Source organism: Littorina saxatilis, linkage group LG16, assembly GCF_037325665.1.
Source record: "Littorina saxatilis isolate snail1 linkage group LG16, US_GU_Lsax_2.0, whole genome shotgun sequence".
NCBI lineage: Eukaryota > Metazoa > Mollusca > Gastropoda > Littorinimorpha > Littorinidae > Littorina > Littorina saxatilis.
The window spans coordinates 1,917,920-1,938,652 of NC_090260.1; the positions used below are offsets into that span (position 1 = coordinate 1,917,920).

General features: G+C 39.6%; 1 long non-coding RNA gene across 1 annotated transcript; it reads left to right on the forward strand.

The window, feature by feature from the left end:
• Nucleotides 1-4: 4 nt before the first annotated feature.
• On the forward strand, nt 5-1,025 carry LOC138950175 (uncharacterized). The gene is made up of 2 exons (XR_011450539.1): nt 5-344; nt 679-1,025. It is a non-coding gene; the product is annotated as an uncharacterized lncRNA (long non-coding RNA).
• Nucleotides 1,026-20,733: the final 19,708 nt, after the last annotated feature.

Below are 20,733 nucleotides of genomic sequence, written 5' to 3' on the forward strand. Positions count from 1 at the left end.
GTGCCGAGTGAAGCGCTCTCTGTGTTTTCCTGATCCCCACAACCACCCGTGCCGTCTCTCCCTCAGACGTTTTCATTGACTGGCAGAGACTGGGAATATTTTGTCTTGTAATAAAATCTGACAGCGCTGTTCGACAGATTGAGAGTTTGTGTGTGAGTAAAATATCTGTGTGTTGTACTTGTGTTAGTTCATAGAGTAAAATATATGTGTGCTGTACTTGTGTTAGTTCATAGAGTGAAGTGTTACTGCTGAAACAATCATTGTATTTCTTTACAGTATGGGACCAAAAAAACATTACTCCAGAACAGTTACTGTTGTACCTGGCTCTCTGGCACTGTGATAAGGCCAAAAAAAAAATTGTCTGTTTAGGGTAACATGACCAAAAAAAAGTAGGGTCGGTAGGTAGGTAGGTTTGTTGTTTTTTTGTTTTTTTGTTTTTGTAAATGCTATGTTGGCTGTACATTCACTTCTTATATTTGATGAATACATGTTTCAAAACTAACGTATAAATAAAACAGAGAGAAAGGGAGAGAAAGAAACGCCAAATGTCTCTTTTTAGCATTTTTACCTCTTTTTTTTAATTTTTTTTTTTGAAATCAAAAAAAAGTTTTTGGGTCGGCGCCAAATCGACAGGGTCGGTCGGGTTACCCTAAACAGACAATTTTTTTTTGGCCTAAGTAGATGTGTGTCAGATTGATCTTCACGTTCAAAACTCACAGCAAGTTGTGCTGAATGTCTCAGTCCCTTGTGACTCAGTGAGGCAAATATTGCTGACTGCTGACAGTTCATGGAATATTTATACATGTTTGACTACCAAAAACATTGTTTGCAGTCAGAGAGCATTTTTTTTAAATTTTTGGTAGGCTGAGGTTAGGATGTTCAGTTTTTGTGTTTAAAATCTGTGCAGTTTATCTTTTAATATACAATGTGATAACATGTTTTTGTGTTCAAAATCTTTGCAGTTTATTTTTTATTATACAATGTGATGACATGTTTTTGTGTGCAAATAAATGTCTTTGTCATTATATCTGATCCGTCCATATTTTCCTATATGAAAGTATTTTTGTTATTGCCACGAATACTGAAATGAACGTAATCAACTGTGACATGCTGACTGACTGTTTGATATTATAGTGTAAATACTATACTGCCTTTAGGTTTTATAGTGTAAATACTATACTGCCTTTAGGTTTTATAGTGTAAATACTATACTGCCTTTAGGTTTTATAGTGTAAATACTATACTGCCTTTAGGTTTTATAGTGTAAATACTATACTGCCTTTAGGTTTTATAGTGTAAATACTATACTGCCTTTAGGTTTTATAGTGTAAATACTATACTGCCTTTAGGTTTTATAGTGTAAAAACTACACTGCTTTTTGGATTTTATAGTGTTCCTACTTGTTTGTGCACTAAGCTTATGCACTTTCTACATTTCTGCAAGGATTTTCACCAGTGCTGTTGCAAAATCAATTAAGCCAACAGTGTCTTTTCTTTTTGTGTTGCACAGGATGGGTATCTCCCCATTGTGGCCAGCAATTTCTGTGTGAAGTCCTGTATTCAATCCAACAATTCTGAAGTGCCTACACAGATGACGGGATGAAACGTCTATTTTTATTTTAATCTGCTGATTGTTTTTCTCGGCTCCCTCGTTCTCTTATACCGCTGACATGATGAAAACTGCTATTTTTGTGATGGCTTTTACTGGAAGACTGCTGTCAGTTGATGATCAATGGCCAATTACTGCTGAAAGAATTATCAAAATGTTGAAAACACACTGCTTTTAATGGAGACGTCTGATGCACCAAGTCTATGTGTTGACTGATCTTAGATTATCCGATAGTTGAGAGTGTTTAATATTATTCTGTTTTGTTTTGTTTTGTGCAGCTCAAAGTCTTATCCTTGTATATTTTGACATAAATGTAAATGTTCTTTTTTGCAGTTGTCTGTGTTACTATGCTGTGATATTCTTCTTGTGTCTACTGACAGAATGACAACATGGTCTGTGTTACTATGCTGTGATGTCTACTGACAGAATGACAACATGGTCTGTGTTACTATGCTGTGATGTCTACTGACAGAATGACAACATGGTCTGTGATTTGTATCTTATTTTATATTCTTTGGATGTCAATGCAACTGTTTTGTGGCAATTGTATTTGAAATAAAAATAAAAATAGTCATGACAGTGTGATGGTATTTGTTGTGTGTTTGTTAACCTGACCTCGTGGTTAGGTTAGTTTGATGAAGTGTGTCTGTCGCTTGACTGCTATAGTTCGACCGAGGGGCTAGGTTAGTTTGCTGAAGTGTGTCTGTCGCTTGACTGCTATAGTTCGACCGAGGGGCTAGGTTAGTTTGCTGAAGTGTGGCTGTCGCTTGACTGCTATAGTTCGACCGAGGGTCTAGCGGAGATCGAGAACGTTTTTAATTATTTAACAAAATTAAAGCAGCTTTTATATAGTGCTAATGAAGAAAGGTTGTTAAAGACGATTAGTACTATCTGGTATTTAGGGGTTAAGTGCTATACCCAATAACTTCTCCTCTACCTTAGTACATTTTTGAGTGATACGACCAAATTTCAACCCCGAACGAGCCTCAGTAACGCACCCCTCTGACCTCTCTATTGTGCCGGGTGCACGTTTTTTCACACCTGTCAAATTCCGTTTGACTGCATTGCCTGGTCATCTTCTGTCCTATGAGTGTGACAGTTGTAAGAAGCACGAGAGATCAAACAAATATATTGAATGTGACACTAGCATTCGGCTCGTTTCGGGTAGAAATGTGACACTAGCATTCGGCTCGTTTCGGGTAGAAATGTGACACTAGCATTCAGCTCGTTTCGGGTAGAAATGTGACACTAGCATGGGGCTTGTTTCGGGTAGTAATGTGACACTAGCATGGGGCTCGTTTCTGGTAGAAATGTGACACTAGCATGGGGTCCGGGTAGAAATGTGACACTAGCATGGGGTCGGGTAGAAATGTGACACACGCATGGGGTCGGGTAGAAATGTGACACACGCATGGGGTCGGGTAGAAATGTGACACTAGCATGGGGTTGGGTAGAAATGTGACACTAGCATGGGGTTGGGTAGAAATGTGACACTAGCATGGGGTCGGGTAGAAATGTGACACTAGCATGGGGTCGGGTAGTAATGTGACACTAGCATGGGGTCGGGTAGAAATGTGACACACGCATGGGGTCGGGTAGAAATGTGACACACGCATGGGGTCGGGTAGAAATGTGACACTAGCATGGGGTCGCGTAGAAATGTGACACTAGCATGGGGTCGGGTAGAAATGTGACACACGCATGGGGTCGGGTAGAAATGTGACACACGCATGGGGTCGGGTAGAAATGTGACACTAGCATGGGGTCGGGTAGAAATGTGACACACGCATGGGGTCGGGTAGAAATGTGACACACGCATGGGGTCGGGTAGAAATGTGACACTAGCATGGGGTTGGGTAGAAATGTGACACTAGCATGGGGTTGGGTAGAAATGTGACACACGCATGGGGTCGGGTAGAAATGTGACACTAGCATGGGGTCGGGTAGAAATGTGACACTAGCATGGGGTCGGGTAGAAATGTGACACACGCATGGGGTCAGGTAGAAATGTGACACTAACATGGGGTCGGGTAGAAATGTGACACTAGCATGGGGTCAGGTAGAAATGTTACACTAGCATGGGGTCGGGTAGTAATGTGACACTAGCATGGGGTCAGGTAGAAATGTGACACACGCATGGGGTCAGGTAGAAATGTGACACTAGCATGGGGTCGGGTAGAAATGTGACACTAGCATGGGGTCGGGTAGAAATGTGACACTAGCATGGGGTCGGGTAGAAATGTGACACAAGCATGGGGTCGGGTAGAAATGTGACACTAGCATGGGGTCCGGGTAGAAATGTGACACTAACATGGGGTCGGGTAGAAATGTGACACAAGCATGGGGTCGGGTAGAAATGTGACACTAGCATGGGGTCGGGTAGACATGTGACACTAGCTTGGGGTCGGGTAGAAATGTGAGGGTTTTCCTCTTGATGTGTTCACATTTACGTGTACAGGGCTTAAACTCTAAAAGCTGGAAGCAAGTCATTTTAACAGAAGATAGTTATAATCTCTAAACAACTTTTCTTCTTGAGCACGATATAAAAGTTGACTCGAGTGTTGTATATGATTAAACACCGTCATTACTCCCTCAGACGGACAATTTTGCTTAAAGGTGCCATTTTAGTCAGACAAGAACGCACAACACAGCGAAACAAAGAAGAAATGGACTACAAAGAAAGGTAGGCTAAATCAAGCCACCAATGAAGAAATCAACGAATCAATAGTTCATCAAATCTACCAGTGAACCAATGAATCGACTATTAGACAGACGCACATGAAACATATCTGTCAAGGCAAACATAGCAAGGCAGGGCAGGTGTCGGCTTGTCCAGACGAACGGCGGGGAATAGAAAGTTTGATTCACAGGGAGAGATCCGGTGTTCTTTCACACCTTGCGTGTGCTATCTTGAAGCAGTCCTGACACTTAGTTTGACGTTGAATGAAAACAAACAATGACGACTTGAATTCAATGGTCGTGTCTCTTTACGCTCCGTACACAACGCACTACCCTCTCTGCAACTTTCAAACCATTGAATCTGCTGAGATCGGCAGCCCGACACAACGTTTTGATAACTACACTCCAAAGGCTGTCTTGAACAAATTCTGAATGCATAACGAACACTGTGACGTTCAGACAGTGTCAAAAGAGCACAAATCCGACAAGGGCCAACTACAAAAGCCGTTTGCTTATCAACGTTAGCGTGTCTGTAGGTTCTCTCTCTCTCTCTCAAAAAAGTTCATCAGTCTGCAAAGATTAAACATTTTCTAAATTTTGATGCGCGCAGAACATTTTTTCAAGCGCATGTGCAGTCTGGAATAGACTATGCATCAACCCTTTGGGATTCTGCAAGTGATGCAGCTTTAAGACCCCTAAAATCTTTGCACAGACGCGGAGTAAAAGTTGTTCTGCTGAAAAACAGCACCCTCTCTAATCATGACTACAAAAAAGCTGAAATTCTTCCACTTTCATCCAGACTAGCGTTTAACAAGGCAAGGTTTATGCATAAAATAGTTCTTGGACGTGTACCAGACTATTTAACTAAAAGAATATTATTAACTGAGACTTCATCAAGCCGCACGAAGAAACTAAATGTTCCCCTCCCTAGAATTGACTTGTATAAAACTAGTCTGGCATATTCAGGTCCATTTCTGTGGAATGGTTTACCAGTCTCTCTCAGACAGCCACTTTCTGTTGCCAGTTTTAGAAGACATACTTTTTTGTATATGCTTTCATCGTCGTGTGGCACTTAATGCCTCGATCAGGTACTGCTGTTTGATAAGTACATGAAGATCTACTTGTATAATCATTTCATTTCAGTTAAGTTTTTTTTTATTTTTTAATGATTATGTGTACAATGTGTACATGTGTGTGTGTGTGTGTGTGTGTGTGTGTGTGTGTGTGTGTGTGTGTGTGTGTGTGCGTGCGTGCGTGTGTGTGTGTGTGTGTGTGTGTGTGTGTGTGTGTATGTGTGTGTGCGTGTGTCTGTGTGCGTGTGTGTCTGTATGTGCATGTATGTCTGTGTGTGTCTGTGTGCATGTGACCGTGTGTGTCAAAGTGTGTGTTTTAATGTATACCATTACCAATGACCATGTATGCTATGAACATTTTTTTTTCCTCTTTGTCTGATTTAATAACCATGTTTTTATGTTTTTGCTTTGCTTCTTCTTCTGCTTTAATATTATGCACTGGTTAGTTAATTCCCTCTTGGGCGAGGGCTGGATGAAAAAAGATCTTTGCTGTATCTACTCCATTACCCTCGAAAAATAAAGTTGGTTCGTTCGTTCGTTCGTTCGTTCTCTCTCTCTCTCTCTCTCTCTCTCTCTCTCTCTCTCTCCCTCACACTCTCTCTCTCTCTCTCTCTCTCTCTCTCTCTCTCTCTCTCTCTCTCTCTCTCTCTCTCTCTCTCTCTCTACCACGCCTTTGTATCAAGACTGCGTGTGAATTCAATCAATCAATCCATCAATCAATTGCCAGGCACAGTTCACGAGCTAAACACATGAAGGCAGAAGGTGTGTGGACAAACCGCCACAACACTCCAAGACGTGAGCACCGAGACATCCAGCGATCTCACACACTGACCTACTGTGTGCTGCTTTGAAATCACACACTGACCTACTGTGTGCTGCTTTGAAATCACACCTGGCACTTTCTTTGACTATGATTGGAAACAGACAGAGGCAGACATTGAACTGTGTTTCTATACGCTTTGTTAATAGGGCCTACGCACAAAACGCAAAACCGTCTTTTGACAATTTCTAACATTGGCAATGGTGGGATCGGCAGTCTTGCACACCTTGTTAGAACCACTCCCCAAAGCGGCGTTGACAAGAGTTTGGGTGAATTCTAAGAGAACATTGTGACCAAATACACGTTTTCTTCTTGGCTGTCAAACGTGTTAGGTGGCCTGACAAGAGAGAGAGAGAGAGAGAGAGAGAGAGAGAGAGAGAGAGAGAGAGAGAGAGAGAGAGAGAGAGAGAGAGAGAGAGAGAGAGAGAGAGAGAGAGAGAGAGAGAGAGAGAGAGAGAGAGAGAGAGAGAGAGAGAGAAAGAGAGAGAGAGTTTAATATGTGTGTGGATCGTTCTGCCAACTAGTGGTATCTATGACGACACTGTTGCCTGCCCTTGCATGGACAAAGAGCAACAGACAGCGGTGTGAACAGTCACACTCGCATTGAACAAACATGGCTAGACACAATCTGGATTGGCAACATTGAACGGTCAATATACATAACATATAATACTATGATATAATATGATATTTGATATGATATGATGTGATTTGATGTGCTGTGCTGTGCTGTGCTGTGATGTGATATGATGTGATGTGATATGATGTGATGTGATGGATAATATTATATACTATGTTACCTGCTATTCAGACTTGGTCGTGTGCCAGACGTTTTCTTCCACACGAGATTACGTTGATTGTCTAACGAAGCCGTCAGGCTGAGTTAGACATCAGCTAATCGAGTGTGAAAGAAAACTCTGTCACACGACCAAGTCTGAATAGCATTTATGTCTCACAGCTTCAACACAGGAGAGAACAAACACGTTTTGTGTACTCAAGCTTGACAAACCTGAACACAGGAGCAGCCATTGTGGAGAGATCTACTTTTTGACGGAAGTGACCGAACAACTATGAATGACGTCTAGGTATGTGTGAATGACGTTACAGTCATCGTCATAGTCTGTATCTTTTGAAGCATCGCATTCTTCATGACGTCTTTCTGTGTCTGCATGCGCGAAATGTTTGTTCTTTCCGGGATCTTTGTCATCTATGTTCACAACTCTGTCCTTCTAGATTCAGACCAACAGGCCTCGTGAACGAGCCACTTTCCTAGGGCAGCTAAATTCGCGTATGGAAACAGTACTGTCGTCTGGGATGCCGTTGTAAGTTTTCTTAGCGTTGAAGAATTTGTAAAGAAAAGAAACGTTAACAGCAGTAGAAATGAAAGTCGTGTGTGCATTTTTGAGCTTTTGTCATGCTCCAAAGCGTGTAACATACAATCTTGCACACGTTTGCTTTAGTAGTGGCAAAGAAGGAAAGCGTGTGATATGATATGATACGATATGATATGATATGATATGATATGATATGACTTGATATCTCCATGTGACACACACGGTGTGAGAGTGCCCACAGCCCGCCCTGTCTCTGTCGTGTTTGTCATGTTCCTGTCCATTCCAAACTGAACGCCCAGTGTCAGTCTGCGTGGAGCGATCACAAAATGCTCTATGGCCCCGAAGTCATTCCACCAAAGGTGGCAAAGAAACCATTGGTGTGCAGTTATCAAAACCTCTGTGTGCCTTCTTCAACACTCTTGTCAACACGGTACAATGGCCATTGAGTGAACACTGGCACACGTTTATATAGATGGCTGGGACATTGTGCAGACAGTCTCACGATCAACTTTCCAACACGGAACAATGGCCATTGAGTGAAAACTGGCACACGTTTATATAAATGGCCGGGACATTTTGCAGACAGTCTCACGATCAACTTTCCAACCAGCGGTCTGAGCCTTGTGCCTCCCAATTTTATTTAGGTCCTTGTTTTAGTTGCGTTTTTTTTTTTTTTTTTTTTTTTTTCGCTTTAATTGAACAAGACATGCTTTAGAGGCGTAATGGGCTTGTTTACAAAGTGTGCACTCGGTAACGACCAACCACATACACTTGAGGTCACTGGTCCTGGGCAGGACTGGACAGTCTTGTGGAAATATTGTTGTCAAGTCCTCAACATTTCTGCTCGGATTCGCAAATCAACGTGAATGTTAGAGAGTGAAGTATTACTATTATTAAAACCAAGACAGATTCGTCATTTTATTTATTGAAAAGACAGTTATAGAACGCGTTGCAGTAAGATTCTGGAAACATAAATTTGGTTTTGAACTTGTGGATAAACACTGGAGTCTAGTTTCCGAAATAATAAAAGAAACACGATTAAGATTGTTGCACTGGAAAATTCTTCATAATATATACCCTACAAACATTGTGTTATTTAAAATGAGTGTTTCACCAAGTGTGGATTGTACATATTGTGTTGGAGAAATAGATCATATGGAATAACTTGTTTATTCATGTAAAAAGATTCCAGGTATTTGGAAATATATTGAGGATAAAGTCTTCGTAAAGTATAACGTAAAGATACATATACATTTACATGGTTGTGTTTTGGTATAATATATTGTTCTGAATATTTACATGCACTTGTTGATTATGTTAATGTTTTATTTATTATGGCAAAAATGTGTACAGGGATTTATAAGTATGGAACTCCAGAAGAAATTAGATATATTTTGGATTATGAATTGCGGTTAAGGAATGTAGAATAAACAACAACAAAATTTAGATAAGAATTAAACAAGTCGCGTAAGGCAAAAATACAACATTTAGTCAAGTAGCTGTCGAACTCACAGAATGAAACTGAACGCAATGCAATGTTTCAGCAAGACCGTAGCATCGTCAGTCCACCGCTCATGGCGAAGGCAGTGAAATTGACAAGAAGAGCGGGGTAGTACTTGCGCTGAGAAGGATAGCACGCTTTTTATATTTAGTCAAGTTTTGATTAAATATTTTAACGTAGAGGGGGGAATCGAGACGAGGGTCGTGGTGTATGTGTGTGTGTGTGTGTGTCTCTGTTTGGGTGTAGAGCGATTCAGAGTAAACTACTGGACCGATCTTTATTAAATTTTACATGAGAGTTTCTGGTTATGAAATCCCCATACGTTTTTTTCATTTTTTTTGATAAATGTCTTTGATGACGTCATATCCGGCTTTTCGTGAAAGTTGAGGCGGCACTGTCACGCTCTCATTTTTCAACCAAATTGGTTGAAATTTTGGTCAAGTAATCTTCGACAAAGGCCGGGGTTTGGTATTGCATTTCAGCTTGGTGGCTTAAAAACTAATGAGTGAGTTTGGTCATTAAAAATCTGAAAATTGTAAAAAAAATATTTTTTTATAAAACGATCCAAATTTACGTACATCTTATTCTTTATCATTTTCTGATTCCAAAAATATATAAATATGTTATATTTTGATTAAAAACAAGCTCTGAAAATTAAAAATATAAAAATTATTATCAAAATTAAATTGTCCAAATCAATTTAAAAACACCTTCATCTTATTCCTTGTCGGTTCCTGATTCCAAAAACATACGATATGTGTGGATTAAAGGTACAGAAAATCGTGCTATCCTTCTCAGCGCAACTACTACCCCGCTCTTCTTGTCAATTTCACTGCCTTTGCCGTGCGCGGTGGACTGACGATGCTACGAGTATACGGTCTTGCTGCGTTGCATTGCGTTCAGTTTCATTCTGTGAGTTCGACAGCTACTTGACTAAATGTTGTATTTTCGCCTTACGCGACTTGTCTGTACCTCTCTTCGTTTTAACTTTCTGAGCGTGTTTTGAATCCAAACATATCATATCTATATGTTTTTGGAATCAGGAACCGACAAGGAATAAGATGAAAGTGTTTTTAAATTGATATCGAAAAAAAATTTGATAATAATTTTTATATATTTAATTTTCAGAGCTTGTATATATATATATATGTATATGTTTTTGGAATCAGCAAATGATGGAAAATAAGATGAACGTAAATTTGGATATACTGTTCAAAAAAAGAAACGCATAGCTTGTAATATTTGGTTAATTTAGTTATATGGCTACAAGGATATCCACCAAACTGCAGAAAATGTTTATCTGGTCGTCGACCTTTCGTCCATTGCCACAAGTGAGCTCTGCACGTGACGCATGCGTTATCAGTGGCTACAATGTCAAAATTGCTCATTTGGCATGACCACTCGTCATGCTTCAGTGTAATCTCGTGAAACTCGGGGAATATTGAGCTCTCACCATGTCTTCCAAAACCCATAAAAGCGGATTGTTCGCCACAAAGAAATCAGACGACAATTCAGCGACGAAAGATGGCCCGATTGAGCAGAGAAGACCGCCAAATTGCATTGGGTCGTTTACAAGCAGGCCAAAGTCCAAGTGCAATCGCCAGGCACTTCCACGTGTCCCAGAGCACCATCAGTAGACTGTGGGTCAGGTTTCAAGCCACTGGCTCCGTTGCTGACTTGCCACGAGCGGGAAGACCAAGGGCGACAACTGCTGCTCACGACCGCTTCATACGGCTCCGCCACCTCCGGAATCGTTTCCTGTCGGCCTCATCTTCTGTCCAGGCTCTCCCCGGGCCACACCGATTATCGGACCAGACCGTGCGGAACCGCCTGCATGAAGCTGGTTTGAGAGCTCGCAGACCTCACAGAGGAGCTGTCCTCACCCGCCGCCATCGCCAGAACCGAGTGCAGTGGGGCAACCAGCACCTTCGCTGGACCGTCCGGAATCACTGGAGACACGTGTGGTTCAGCGACGAGTCCTACTTCCTGCTCCAGCGACATGATGGTCGGAGGAGGGTCTACCGGAGAGTAAACGAACGTTACGCGCCCAAGTGTGTGGATGAGGCACCCGTTCATGGTGGTGGAGGCGTCATAGTGTGGGGGGCGATCAATACCGCTGGAAGGAGCACCCTGGTGCACGTCCAAGGGCGCATAACTGCCCAGCGATACGTGGAGGAAATTCTGCACCCACACGCCCTTCCTCTTCTGGCTGACCAGGATGCCATATTCCAGCAGGACAACGCTCGCCCGCACACAGCACGACTCACCACCCAGTTCCTCGCCGACCACCATGTCCAGGTGCTTCCCTGGCCATCCATGTCGCCAGACATGAACCCGATAGAACACCTCTGGGATGAATTGGACAGACGTGTGCGCAGGCGAGAAGAAGCGCCGGCAAATCACCGCGATCTATTGCAGGCACTTCAGGAGGAGTGGGACACCATCCCACAGCAAGATATCCGGCATCTGATCCAGTCCATGCCCAGAAGGTGCCGGGCAGTTGTTGCTGCTCAAGGCAGTCACACCCCCTACTGACTTGACAGCCTCGGCACCCAATCGTATTGATTGACTGATTGATTTGAAGATGCAAATGAACTGTGTGTGCATTCAACTGTGTCCATACCAAATTTCAAACAAATAATCTAAATATTGGATTTTCTGTTAATTTTTTCGACAAATAAAACAAATTTGGCAAGTAGCAACTATGCGTTTCTTTTTTTGAACAGTATAGTTTTATAAAAAAAAATTTTTTTTTACAATTTTCAGATTTTTAATGACCAAAGTCATTAATTAAATTTTAAGCCACCAAGCTGAAATGCAATACCGAAGTCCGGGCTTCGTCGAACATTACTTGACCAAAATTTCAACCAATTTGGTTAAAAAATGAGGGCGTGACAGTGCCGCCTCAACTTTCACGAAAAGCCGGATATGACGTCATCAAAGACATTTATCAAAAAAATGAAAAAAACGTATGGGGATATCATACCCAGGAACTTTCATGTCAAATTTCATAAAGATCGGTCCAGTAGTTTGGTCTGAATCGCTCTACACGCACGCACACACACACACACATACACCACGACCCTCGTCTCGATTCCCCCCTCGATGTTAAAACATTTAGTCATAACTTGACTAAATGTAACAAGTCGCGTAAGGCGAAAATACAACATTTAGTCAAGTAGCTGTCGAACTCACAGAATGAAACTGAACGCAATGCCATTTTTCAGCAAGACCGTATACTCGTAGCATCGTCAGTCCACCGCTCATGGCAAAGGCAGTGAAATTGACAAGAAGAGCGGGGTAGTAGTTGCGCTAAGAAGGACAGCACGCTTTTCTGTACCTCTCTTTGTTTTAACTTTCTGAGCGTGTTTTTAATCCAAACATATCATATCTATATGTTTTTGGAATCAGGAACCGACAAGGAATAAGATGAAAGTGTTTTTAAATTGATTTCGACAATTTAATTTTGATAATAATTTTTATATATTTAATTTTCAGAGCTTGTTTTTAATCCAAATATAACATATTTATATGTTTTGGGAATCAGAAAATGATGGAGAATAAGATGAACGTAAATTTGGATCGTTTTATAAAAAATTTTTTTTTTTTTACAATTTTCAGATTTTTAATGACCAAAGTCATTAATTAATTTTTAAGCCACAAAGCTGAAATGCAATACCGAAGTCCGGGCTTCGTCGAAGATTGCTTGACCAAAATTTCAATCAATTTGGTTGAAAAATGAGGGCGTGACAGTGCCGCCTCAACTTTCACGAAAAGCCGGATATGACGTCATCAAAGACATTTATCAAAAAAATGAAAAAAAATTCCTAAAGATCGGTCCAGTAGTTTAGTCTGAATCGCTCTACACAGACACACACACACACACAGACACACACACGCACATACACCACGACCCTAGAGAAAGGGAGAATGTACGTTCTGGCTCACCGATTCCGACAGACCCTAAATATTAACGCAAAATGGGCTTCTGGACTAAACTTTTACTAAAATGAAACATGCGACAAAATCAGAAAAATACTGCATAAATCCATACAAAAAAAATACAGTAAAGTAAGGTTGTTTTGAACCAATGCCGGGTCTGTCGGAATCAGTAACCCAGAACGTACATTCTCCCTTTCTCTGATACAACATTCTTAAGCTCAATACGCTCAATACTTTACTTCATATGTTCTTTCACTGTTAGAATTATATCTGATACATGCAATGTGACTGTCTAAACGAATAGTTAACTCTTTACAAGTGATTCTATTTTTACTTTTTCTTCCCGTCCTATTTGAATCCCCTTTTTTAAAAACTGCTTTTTCAGATCTTCTATATCGATTGGCTTGTTATATTCAGCTCGTGTTTTTGTTTGAATACTTGCTTTCTTACTTTTGTAGTCATCAAAGTCTGTTTGTATCTGTTTGAATTCTTCGTCAGAAACTTTTGAATCTTCAAGTGCTTTACTGATAGACAGTTTTAGGCTAGACAATTTTGATGATGCAAGAGTGGAAATGGATTCGTGTTTTTCAAGCTTTTTCACAATTTTTTTCATTATAGCTGATGCTATAAATGATAAACCACCAACTGCTGCTGCGACACCACCTAGGATTAGAGAAACTGGAGTCCCTACTCCGGTAGCTAACAGAATTGTTCCCGTTACACCTGCAGCTGATGCAAGGATAGTAGAACCAGTGCTGGCATTAGAAAGGCTGTTGTAAGTTGTTGAGTACTTACGTCTAGCGCGAGAATATTTTTCTAATTCATCTTCTAGTTGTTTTTGTATATTACTAATGTGTGCCAGTCTGAATTGTTGACTTTCTGCTGCACTTTCATCAATATTAGGATAAAGCTTCACACTGCTAGTCATCTTTTTAATGCAAAATATAAAAAATGTATCTTAATTCTCACTGGCCAGTGTTTCTGCTAAGCTTTGAAGCTGTTCATTGCTTAACACCTTATCTGTATAGTAGAAAGCAATCAAATCAAGATAAGTAAGATTAATACTTCTTATTTCTGTTAAATTATTTATATCTGCGTTAACAACAACATTTTGGTTTGACGTCTGTTTCTTTATTGTGTTAGAATCCTTTTGAACAGCAATAAATACTCTGACTTCTTCAACATTTAATGGTCTCCAGTTGAGATTTATTCCTCTCATTAGAACAGTGTTTGTGGTTTCTTCCCTTTTCCTGACAACTATATCAAATATCATAGTTGCATTCTGCCCTATTGGAAGCTTGGGTATAAAATCGACAATGGTGTCAGCGTCCTTTTCAACACTTTGTTTTCTGTGAATGAGATAGTTGTTCTTATGGAAAGGTTTAACTGCAACTTCTCCCCTGCTGTTAATCGCAGGAACAAGGCTAACAATTAGTGGTTTAGCATTGATTGACTTACGGAATGTGTCGTCTTTTCCAACAAGAGTGTATGGACTCACAAATTCAAACTTCATTTCCCAGTCAATCTTTTTCATAACAGGACTAAGTACCCATTTTTTATTCTGATGTTTCCACATGTAGAATGTGTCATCGACAATTGGATCAGGTACATTAACATCACGGATTTGACCTAGTTTGAGGAATCTTGGTTTCTTTTCATCGTCGATTTCCTTTCTCTTGTAATAACCGGTGTCTGTAAACTCGAATGCATACACTGCACCAACTTCAGCATTGCTCTCAAAGTCGATAGCGTCTGCTAAATCTTTCAACTCTATAGTTGAACATGCAACAGGATAAGCTATTGTAGGTCCACTCGACATTTTAATACTCAATATTTTATGGAACTATTTCCAATGTAATGTTAAACAAACAATCAACTGGTTGTCCACTTTGATTTTTCAGATCAATGTGTAGGAATTCATGACACCCTTCCTCCAAGTCCTTGAACTGAAGTGTCTTAAATGTTGGCACGTGCATTTTACAAAAAGAGGCATCACTCGGTGGAAGAATCCTAAGCAGATCAGAACGCTGATCATTAAACAGATTATAGGATGTGTTAAGCTCTCTCATGTGAACAAACAGTACACTGTTAACATCCATGTCAATGGGACGTGTTCCCTTGTATATTTTTGTAATTCCAAGCATATCAAGGAGTTTGGTTGGAAACTCAACGTTTACTTCTCTAGTTTTGGGCATAGTAAGAGTAGCAATGAGACTTGCATGATTTAAACTCGCTGTAATACCTACTGGAGCAAACAATTCTTTCTCTAAAGTGCAGAAGTCATAGTAACCATCTTCTACAGAATGTGTTTTACCATTAATTCTAACCCAGTTGTTAGCCTTTTTTTTACTGATATTATACCAAGTAACCTTGTACATAATTTCATGCAGTGCAACTTTCATTCCTCCATTTTGATTGTTGATAGGGTTTGCAAGTTTAACTGGCACACTAGTCTTCACATTTGTTAGTGTGATAAACATTTTTTATTCAACAACAAAAATGATTCAGTATAAATTCAACAAAGACATTAAATACAAAACTGGACCATATTACAATCCAAAGACTATTTCTTTCCATGAGTTGGACTTTGCTGTAACAGAAACAGAATCCATTCGCGTTAAAGTGCCTGACCCATTCCATTCTTACCTAAATCCCCCAATCAAAAATGATAGTGTTCCAAAGATGTGGAACTCTCACCCAATTCAGTTCTATCAGAATCAGTTAAACTTTGCAATATTCTGTGCAACCACAGGATGTGGAGTGTCCTATGCAGACCACATGAATAATTCAAACTTACTGACAAAGTGTGTGTACACATTTCACGTTTACTATCAGTGCAGGAGAATCTTGTCTGAACTTCAGGCACCAATGCCGCATGAAAAGAGCTGGAACCCATTCAACAATAGGATAAACATGAAAGTGTATGAGCGTCTCTGCAATGAATTCAATATAGATTTTAAGACCGACTTTAGGCAAAAGCAAGACAAAAACCATGGCATGGGAACACTATATTTATGGGGTGTCCACAGGAGGTATAATTTTGATTACTGGCCAGGTCATACATCTTTTTCTTCAAATGTGCAGGTACAGTTAGGATCAATAGAACAACAGCACCACAATGCATGGACTACTTTTATATTAGACACCGGCAAAGGTTTCACTGGATCAGGTGTTGAAAGGATCAATGAATCTATCCGAACATATGCGTGGTGCTTGCTAGGCTCGCAGGCACAGACACGATCAAACATAATGAGAACAAGCACAGGGTTTGGTGCACAGAAACAGTTGTTATCAAATTTAGAAGATGTCATAAACTCTGCAGTTGATCTGCCTTCCAGCATCAAAAGGTATCAAGACTCTCTCCGTTATGCAAGATCAAAAGTTGACTTTGCTGTTGGTAACGGCCTTTACATGTTACCTTCTGATCTCCAGCTGCAGATTGGAACAATAACAAATTATAACAATGAAATCATTATTGCTAGTGACACCCAGCCGCTTGGAAAGGGTGAAGAACTGAATTCAGAAATCAGAACGATGTTACAGCCATATCACAATGAACAGAAACAAAGCGTGACAAGTGAAGATCACGCTGCAGGTGAAGATCATTCTGTCACTAGTGATGATCAAGCTGTTAGTATTAGTGATGATCATGAATCGCAGAAGACTGCTCTAGTAATTGGTGGAGTGGGTGTAGGCTTACTTTTGCTTTATTCTCGTTAGCAGAACACCTGCAATTAAAACTATTAGAGTCCAGAGATGTTCAGCCATGAAACCAACAACTTTACCTGCAAAAGATAACAGCCAGCTAACAATTGAACCAATGATTCCTGGAAGTGCATCCAAAGCTTTTGCTGCTAGTTTCTTTAATAGTTCTGCAATGTGTTTGAGTTGTTTCTTTACCCATCCCGGATCAGATGGAGATGAAGGTGAAGGTGGAGGTGGAGGTGTGACAGTGCCACCTGTGAGTGTTAACACTAATGTGCTTATTGCAAATCCTAACGCAGTTAGTATACTAGCTATTGTGATTCCCTGCTCTCTGAAAAGCGTTCTAATTCTTTCAGCAAGAGTTGTGTCTTCGTAAAGGATTCTTTGAATTGTATTTTTTATTCTGCTGACCTGTGTTCTCAGTTGTTCTCTATTGTTACTTAGAACTTCTAACCTTATGGCTTTCTCCTCCTGCAAATCTTTTAAACGCTTAGAAATTCTGTTTTTTACTTCTTGTTCTAGGTTCAAATCATCAGCATCAGCAAGTTTTTGTTTCTCTTTGTTTATATCTTCATCCAGCTGACCTAGTTTTGACAGATTATTTGCTATTTCACCTCTGATGGTTTGTAGTGATTGATTAAGGGCTTCTATTTCTCTCATAGGTAATAGTTCATGTGGAGTCTTCAGTGAAGTTTCCTCAGAAAAAGAAGTCTCTATCTCTTGTATAAGTTGATCAGCCTCATCTGCAAGTTTATTAAGATCTTGCAATGGAACAGATTCTATTTGAGTAGCAGTTGGTAGTCCTAGTTCTGCTTGTTGAAGTAAGGAAACAACATGGGAAGATGATGACCGTGTGCTAGGCACAATATCTAATTGCCTAAGTCGATTAGCAGTAAGTTTTTGTTTTAGTGAAACTTTTGATAGAAACTTAGCAGGATTAGATTTATATGTAAGTTGGACTTTTTCTCCTTTATCGCTAGTTGTATATAAATGATTTGCTTCCATTTTGAACTGGTTTGGATCTAAAACATCAGGTTCTTCTCCTAAACTTTTGTAGAAATCTCTAACTTTACCTTCCAGAAGTTCATGTCGTGCCACCTCATAATGCAGTGAATGATGGTAGGGAACCAAAGGGATTGCTTCGCTCATGTCGTCCGCTGGCTCAAATAAATCTTCAAATCCACCTTCTGCCATTTGTAACTTATTTTTTATTTTGAAAATAAAAAAAGATGGCACAATCGTTCGGTTCTGTTCTTGATCCTTACAGAAGGCTGAAAGAACCTCTCGGGGTAAAAGGAATAAGGCAAACAGTTATAGTTACAAATAATCCTTCTACTATTGATCAGAATGAAATACTTACTGTTAGGTTTCCTAATCTAGGTAAGAACGATGTTATTGTACCAGGCACTGTAAGACTATCATTCAAATTAGAATTAGAATCTGGCTCAGATGAAAATAGGACTTTGGCTTATAATGTAGGAAGAGCAATTGTGAGGAAGATTACTGTCAAACTGGAAGGGCGGGAAGTGATGTCATTGAATAATGCAGATGTATTTTTAGTTTATGCAGATAATTGGTTAACTGACAATGAAAAGAAAAACAGAGTGTTTCAAGGGATTCAGTCAGACAATGGGATAAAAGTTAGAATAGGAGCAGGAGATAAAGCTGACAATAACAAAAAAGATAACGCTGTCAATGTTGCTTTTGGAAACAAATTTTGTATTCCACTTGACTTTGAACTCATAAATTCACATCCTCCCTTCTATCAAGGAGCATTGCGTGACAGGCTGTCATACGACCTGACTTTCAATAGTTATGATCGTGTTATGCTTTCACAAGACCCGGAAGCAAAGTATAAGGTGTCTGGAATTTCTTTAGAGTTTGATGTTGTAAACCATCCTGAACTGGCTAGACTTATAGAAAATCAGTACAGTTCTAAGCTGCCTATCTATTATGAAAGAGTGTTGAATCACAGTACACTTTCAAAAAGCCAGGCTGATCCAATCTGGAACATTAACTTGAATACACCAGCTAGGTCAATGAAGGGAATACTTATGTTGTTTGAGGAACCAAAAGATTCATATGAAAGGCAAATAGAAAAGTTTTACAATCCACTAATCAATAGAGTATATTGCACAATTGAAGGGCAGCCAAACCAAATATTTGCATCTGGCATGCTGCCATACCAACACTATGATGAAGCAAGAAAGTACTTTACTGGAGGAAGATTGAAAGACCCAACATCTGATCTTGTGGCTAAAGATCTACATTTACACGGTGTTGGCGTAGAAGATTTCTTGACAAATAAATATGCGTTATGGCTGGATCTCAGAACAACTGACGACAACAAACTGCATGGAAGTGGAAGGCGAATTGAAAACGGATCAGAAGGAATCACAATACAAATTGAAAAGGAAGTAGGGAGTAGTAGTAAATCAGTTAAGATCTACGTGTTTGTTGTGTCAGATGCGCAGTTAAACATCTCTGAAAGCAGATTACAGGATATTGTTTATTGAACGTGTTAAAATGAAGTATCTAGATTTTCTTCCAAAAGATCCACACTGTTCTTTGATTTGTGGGGCAACAGGTTGCGGCAAAACAAGATATGTTTTGGATTTATTACAGACTGTTTACATAAATCACTTTGAACACATAGTCATATTCTGTCCAACCATAAAGCATAACAGAACATACAAGGAGAGAAAATTCATATGGTCTGATCAAAATATATTTATTGTAAATCCTTCTGATCGTCTAAATGTTTGCTTGGAGCATTATTTCGATCTTTTTCAGAACACACCAACACTGTTTATTATTGATGACTGTGCAGCAGAACGTGACATTGTTAGAAAGAAAAGTGCACTAGCAAAGCTTGCATTCAGTGGACGACATGCATTAATATCAGTTTGGATATTAACACAAAAATACAATGCAGTTCTGAAAGACTTTAGAGAGCAACTCAAAACAATAACATTGTTCTATTCAAAGGACCGTGACAGTTTTGAAGAGTGCCTTCGAGAAAATGATGTCATTGAAAACAAACAGGAGAGAGAAAGAATAAAGAATAATCTGAAATCTTCTAAGCACTCGAAACTGGTTTTAAAAACTGATCAACCAGTTCAGTATGTATGTTTGTAGAAATCCTTGCTAAGTTCTTGTCAAGTTCTTACTCAAGTTCTTGTCAAGTTCTTACTCAAGTTCTTGTCAAGTTCTTACTAAGTTCTTACTAAGTTCTTGTCAAGTTCTTACTAAGTTTTTGTCAAGTTCTTACTCAAGTTCTTGTCAAGTTCTTACTCAAGTTCTTGTCAAGTTCTTACTAAGTTCTTACTAAGTTCTTACTCAAGTTCTTACTCAAGTTCTTGTTAAGTTCCTACCTAAGTTCTTACTTAAGTTCCTACCTAAGTTCTTGTTAAGTTCCTACCTAAGTTCCTACCCAAGTTCTTACTCAAGTTTAATTACTAGATTTTAATTTTATTCTGCATCAAAATAAAATGAACTGTGATGAATTGCTGATGCAGACTGCTACAGATATTGAAATCTGTGACAGTAGGACTATACCTGATAAAAAAGAAAGATTGTATTCACTTGCTGTTTGTGGAAAAACAAAACACTACCTTGGGCAGCAGTTAACTGTGGAAGAAGTACAACATCTTTCCTCAGAAGATATAGAAAAGTATCATGGACGGTATGAATCAGTGCTTGGTTCTAAGATGGTTAGAAGTATTGGACAGACTGTTATAGGTTTGTACACAAAGATTTTTGGACATTTTACACCTCTCGACTCGGAGGAAGACTTAACACATGATCTAACTCATGACCCTGTTGTTTCCAAGTCCCTCGAATCTCTTGCCTGTGGCCTGTATTATCGATTTGGTGCTTTATTAGTACCATTTGTTGCTGGATTAATTACTTTCAAACACATTAATTTTCAGAATAAAAAAGATGACGGATCAGTTGAAGCAGACAGTGGAGCAGACGAAAATACCAGAAGTGAACACAGTGACAAAGAAACCTGGTAGAGTAGAAGCAGGAAAAAAACTAGCAGAATGGAACAGACAAAAAAAGTTAAAA